Genomic DNA, 6,372 nt, shown 5'->3' with positions numbered 1-6,372 from the left:
AGTTACTGGGAAGGAATGTGCAAATAAAAAGATGATTTTGTGCTCTTTTACAACTCAGATTTAATGATTTCCTTGAAACACACTGTGGACTCAATTTTGTCCCCCCAGATTCATATGTTAAAGCCCTAATCTCCAATGCGATTGTATTTAGAGATATAGCCTATAAAGAGGTAATTATGGTTAAATGGGGTCATAAGGGATAAGATAAGATTAGAGTTCTTATAAGAAGAGACACAGAGAACTCCAGGGCTCCCTCTCCCTCCCTCCCCCCCCCATGTGAGAATGCAGCAGGAAGGGGCTCTCTGCAACCCAGAAGAGGGCCCTCATCAGAATCTGATCATGCTGGCACCCTGATCTCAGACTTCCAGCCTCCAGAACTGTGAGAAATGAATTTACCGTTTAAGCCACCCAGTCTGTGGTATTTTGTTATGGCAGCCTAAGATGACAAATACAAAACACTTGGAGCAATAGTTAGTGGCCACAATTTATTCATTTGGCTTCTGATAACCTGAGTCTTATTTATGTTAGTCTCATTAATTTTGCATCTCTATCTCTTTAATCCTCACCACCCATGAAAGTGGGTGGTAATTTTTGCTACTTTACAGCTAAAATCAGAATAATGGATTCTTTGGATTCAAAAGAATCATTTACAGAATCAAAAGCAGTAAAGTCCAGAGCTGAGTGGTCTTGTATGAATCACTTAACCTTTCTGGGCACTAGTATCCCCAATTGTAAAACAAGGACCGTATTAGTTCCTACTTCACAGATTGCTTATGAGGATCTAAATATCTGCTCACAACCCCCAATGTGAGGTGTAGGCACCAATCAAACAGGTCAGAGCCAGGATCTGGTTCCTGGAGCAAGGAATCAGGGAAGTCCAGAAAGGAGAGAGTCAGAGGAGTAAGTATCTATATTCTTAAACAGCACAAGGTTCCAGTGCTAAGACACAGGTTGGCACGAGGCTCAAACAGGAAACACCATCCGGTGTCTTGATGGGGGAGGGGAGGAAGGTGTGTGCTGGGCAAGCAGAACAGATGACAGAATGGAGCTGAAGTGACCACAGTATAGGCCATTAGGTAAGATACAAATGGGGTGAGTTGGGGTGACTTGCATATCATATGGTAATGAATAAAATCACAGGCATTTTTTTAAACACAGCCCCCACCCCCACCCCCATCCCACCCCTGTGGTGATTCAAAGTGCAGCCAAGGTTGAGAATCATAGATGTTAATGGTGAAGTAGGGATGCAGGAGGGGTCAGGGCTCAGGTGGGTGTAGATCTCAACTGTGAGGCCCTGGGGTCTTCTTTAGATGTGCATTGGATGCAATCATTATCAAGCATTAATTGGCTTTCATCATTCGTGCCCCATCCCATAATCTGTGACTGAATGAAAGTAATGGTGGCTTTCAAGAGCACTGGCCAGGCTGTCTGTGTGGGAGCCTCAGCTTTATCCTAAGGTATACACTTCTTTCCCCCACTGCCTCTCTGCTGAGCTGGGAGGCAAGTCTCTGACCCTTGGGTAGCAGATCCTGACTGGATGTTCCACAGGGGTTCACTCACTTTAACAAGTGACTTTAATTAGGACATCCAAGTGGTGCCACCAGGATACTTAGGACCAGAGACTGAAATTTGAGATCTTGGACATTCTCTCCCAATAAAGCAACTAAATGCCTTGTTATAGAAAAGCAAGTTGAGAAAAAATGTCTGTATGGATTCTTACTATAACGGAGAATCTGTTTTAATTGAAAAGGGAAAAGGGCAAGGATTCCAAGACTTGCTTATTAGAAACATCTAGTCTGAAGTAATGAGGCAGAGATTGTTCTGTACTCCACTGAGTTTTGTACCCCAGAGTTATTTGGTTTGACTGACTGCCAAATCCTAAAGTTCAGAAGACAGTCACAAGTGCGGAATGGGGCCAGCATTCTTGGTGTTGGATTCCCAGAATTCTCCAGTTTATTGTAAGCCTCCCATTCTAAGGTCAGCCCCCTCTTGATGGTGGTTTGGTTTTAGAGACAGTCCTCTCCCTACTACAAAAAAAAATGTTAGGGGATTCTGATGGTAAAAACGTCAACAATGTTGGCCACCCACGAACTTGAACTTGGATATGTAAACTTCCCCCAGAAGCCACCACCACAGTCACGCCTGAGGTTCCCAAGGATGGAGCAACCCCCTCACACTGAATACAGCTCTTCTCATTAGGCCTGTCATAAAATATAAAAAAAACTGGCATTTCCTCCTTTTAAAAATGTTCCATTGCAATTAAATGTAAACATCAGTCTAGTTAGTAGTAACTTACATATGCCATGAAGCTTGGTTTCATCTCTACGACCTTCCACTCTCTTGCCCCATATTCAAATTTTCACCATGTCCCATTGGGTTTTTGCCTCCAAATACCCCCAAGAAACCAACCCACTTCTCTCCTCCATTGCCATCACCCTGGTCAAGTCACCTTCAGTTCTTGCCTCTGATACCTCAAGAGCCTCTTAACTGCTCTCTGCACTGTTTCTGCCACCTCCTCCCCACAAAATCTGTTCTCCACACTATAACCAGAAAGTGGTTTTACCACACAAATCTGATTGCATCACCACCTTCCCCTTCCTTAAAACCTTTAGCTCTTAGGCTAAAACTCAAGACCCTTCCCTCGGCCCTGCCTGCCTCTGCAGCTTCACCTTGACCCTTCCTCCCCCACCCCTCTGTTCCTCTCTGCAAGCAGCAGCACATTCACCTCCCAGCTCCCCCAAGTTCTCCCCTCCACTCACCCTATGATCACAGTTCAAAGGGCACTTCCTTAGGGAAGTTTCCCTTGAGGACCCCAATCTAGGGCAAGTCTCTTTGTTTTATTTAAGCTTTCATTAATCACGTTTCTTTCCTTAAGAGCAATTATCTACACTTATAATTACACATTCAGGAGTGTGATTATTTGATAAAGATCCATTTTCCCTATTGTCTCCTGGCTCCCTAAGAGCAGGGGCCACTTTGCTCACCATTGTACCCTCAGGGCTTCTCCCAGTATCTAGCACATAAATAGGTTCTCACAGAACATTTATTGAGTGATTTTCAGAGAGAGAGAAATTGAGTGAGAACCATAGAAAATTAAGAATCGAAGCTTTTTTTTTAAAGGTCAGCACAAATGGGGCTAAGTTCAGGTATTCCCAAAACTTTGATACAAGGTTATTTGTAAAACTAAGCACATAATGAGTGAGATTATCTGTGCACAGAATCCAGAGGAAAAAGTCCTAACAGGTTGCCAAAATCACAAGGGAAGGGCAGAGCAGATTTTGGAACCTAGAATATGTGACCAAAAGTCAGAGAGTTAGGGAAAGAAGGGCAGGGAGCAGTGAGCAACTACATGGGTCAAATGCTGTCACTAAAGACTGGTTTTAACAAGCCTCTGTCAGAGAGGCTAATGGGCACAATGAAAAAGAACCGAGATGGGGCAGGCTCCATCGAGCAACTATAAAAGATAATTTGTAAATGTGTCAGGGTGCGGGGAGAGAGTTGGGAGTAAGTCCAGCAGTAACCTGACAATCAGAACCAGAGTCTGACAAAAGTGTATGGTGTCTACAAGAAGGGAAGCCAGAGAGTCAGATGTTTGCACTCCCTGTTAGTAGGTTGGTGGATTGGTGCCTGACTGGTTCACAGTTGGCTGATGACCCTTTCCATGGAGATCATATATACCCTATACTCTGGTTTCAGGTTCCCCAAGCAGCATCTGATCATAAACTGGCTTACATGTAGCCTTTCCTGCTATAGGGGAGAGAAGAAAAAAAAAAGACCAACTATGGTAGTTTGAATAATGGCTCCCCCAAAATGCCAATGTCTTAATCCTTGGAACTTGTGAATATGTTACTTTATGTGGCAAAAGGGACTTTGCACATGTGTTTAAACTAAGGATCTTGAAATAAGGAGATTATCCTGGATTATCCAGATAAGCCCAGTATAACAAGAGGAAGGCAGGAGCATCTGAGTCAGAAAGCCTGGAAGAAACTACACTGCTGCTTTGAAGGTAGATGAAGGGGCTGAGGAACGAGGTGTTCTCTAGAAGCTGGAAAAGGCAAGGAAGGAGGTTCTCCCCTAGAGCTCTCAGAAGAAATGCAGCTCTGCCCACCCCTTGATTTCATTTTATTTATTTATTTATTTTTAAAGATAACCAGTAAGGGGATCCTAACCCTTGTCTTGGTGTTGTCAGCACCATGCTCTCCCAAGTAAGCTAACTGGTCTCCCTATATAGGGATCCGAACCCATGGCCTTGGTGTTTGATCAGCACCACATTCTCCCAAGTGAGCCACAGGCCGGCCCCTCACCCCTTGATTTTAGACCAGTGCAACTGATTTCATATTTCTGACTTCCAGAACTGTAAGAGAATAAGTACATGTTATTTGAAGCCACTAAGTTTATGGTAATTTGTTACAGTGGCAATAGGAACCTAATACATCAACGAACATGGATATCTCATCAACAGATTAGTACCTGGATCATACCTGAGTCTCTGGAGAGTTTGGTTGGTGTCATTCAGTCCCCCAGGCCAGATCACTGCTAGAGGGGTTGACAAATCAAGTTTGTGGATCTGCTAAGCTGAGAACCAGTGTGGCCAACCTCAACTTCTCTAAGGTCCTTCCACACTGTGAAGCCTGGTCTGGCCTGAGGAACTACTGGGCTCTTCCTCATAAAGCCCACACTGGCTGTCACTGATAGTTACTCATTACATGTCAGTAGTTAGAGTGCAGCCTTACAACACCAAGGTCATGGTTCAGATCCCTGCACCAGCCAGCCACCAAAAAAAAAAAGGGGGAAAAGAAAAAGCTACATGTGGGCTGGTAGGTAAGCTCTTGGGAATAGAGTGTAGACTTTGGTCCCAGAGAGACCCGAGTTCTAATCTCTTCTCTACTCCACTAGCTAGTCACATGATCTTAAATGATTTACTTAACTTCCTTCAATCAGGAAAATGGAGATGACATCTTCCTAGTTTATAGTGTTGTTGTAAGGATTGATAGAGACAATGTATGTCTAGTGCCAAACACAAGTAAGCCCAGAGTAGGCATCAGTCAAGGTTGCCTCTTCCTGTCTCCCTCCCCCCGCCTCCCATAAGTCTCCCCTAGCTCACCTCTTTTGATGCTGGACTCTTCAGCTAGTTTCTCTTCATTCTTGTAAGCCCTTATGGTGGCCCTGTCTTCTGTTAGCCCTTTGACTACAAATCAGTGACCTTACCCGTCACACTCTTGGTGGTCTTAGTTGGTGTTTCCCCAGAAGTATAAGCTGAGACAAGGATTCCAGTACAGGTAGTTTCTCTGGGAGATGATCCCAGGAGACACCAGTGGGGATGTGAGACAGGAAAAGAAAAGAAACGATAAACGATGCGTGATCATACAAGTTACCACTGTGAGGAAATAGGACTGGGCACAGACTTCATGAATACGACCCCAAAAGCACGGGCAACCAAAGGAAAAATAAACAAATGGGATTATATCAAACTAAAAAGCTTCTGCACAGCAAAAGAAACAATTAACAGAGTTAAAAGACAACCAACAGAGTGGGAGAAAATATTTGCAAAATATACATCTGACAAAGGATTAATATCCAGAATATATAAGGAACTCAAACAACTGTACAAGAAGAAAACAAGCAACCCAATTAAAAAATGGGCAAAAGAGCTAAGTAGGCATTTCTCTAAGGAAGATATACAAATGGCCAACAGACATATGAAAAAATGCTCAACATCACTCAGCATCCGGGAAATGCAAATCAAAACCACATTGAGATACCATCTAACCCCAGTTAGGATGGCTAAAATCCAAAAGACTATGAACGATAAATGCTGGCGAGGCTGCGGAGAAAAAGGAACTCTCATACATTGTTGGTGGGACTGCAAAATGTTGCAGCCTCTATGGAAAATGGTATGGAGGTTCCTTAAACAATTGCAGATAGATCTACCATACGACCCAGCTATCCCACTGTTGGGAATATACCCAGAAGAATGGAAATCATCAAGTCGAAGGTATACCTGTTTCCCAATGTTCATCGCAGCCCTCTTTACAATAGCCAAGAGTTGGAACCAGCCCAAATGCCCATCATCAGATGAGTGGATATGGAAAATGTGGTACATCTACACAATGGAATACTACTCAGCTATAAAAACGAATGAAATACTGCCATTTGCAACAACATGGATGGACCTTGAGAGAATTATATTAAGTGAAACAAGTCAGGCACAGAAAGAGAAATACCACATGTTCTCACTTATTGGTGGGAGCTAAAAATTAATATATAAATTCACACACACACACACACACACACACACAGACACACACACACACACGCACACAAACCGGGGGGGGGGAAGAAGATATAACAACCACAATTATTTGAAGTTGA

The sequence above is a fragment of the Cynocephalus volans genome, chromosome 3 (assembly GCF_027409185.1).
Source record: "Cynocephalus volans isolate mCynVol1 chromosome 3, mCynVol1.pri, whole genome shotgun sequence".
Classification (NCBI taxonomy): Eukaryota; Metazoa; Chordata; class Mammalia; order Dermoptera; family Cynocephalidae; genus Cynocephalus; species Cynocephalus volans.
The sequence above is the reverse complement of the archived record's forward strand: the minus strand, read 5'-3'. Positions refer to the sequence as shown.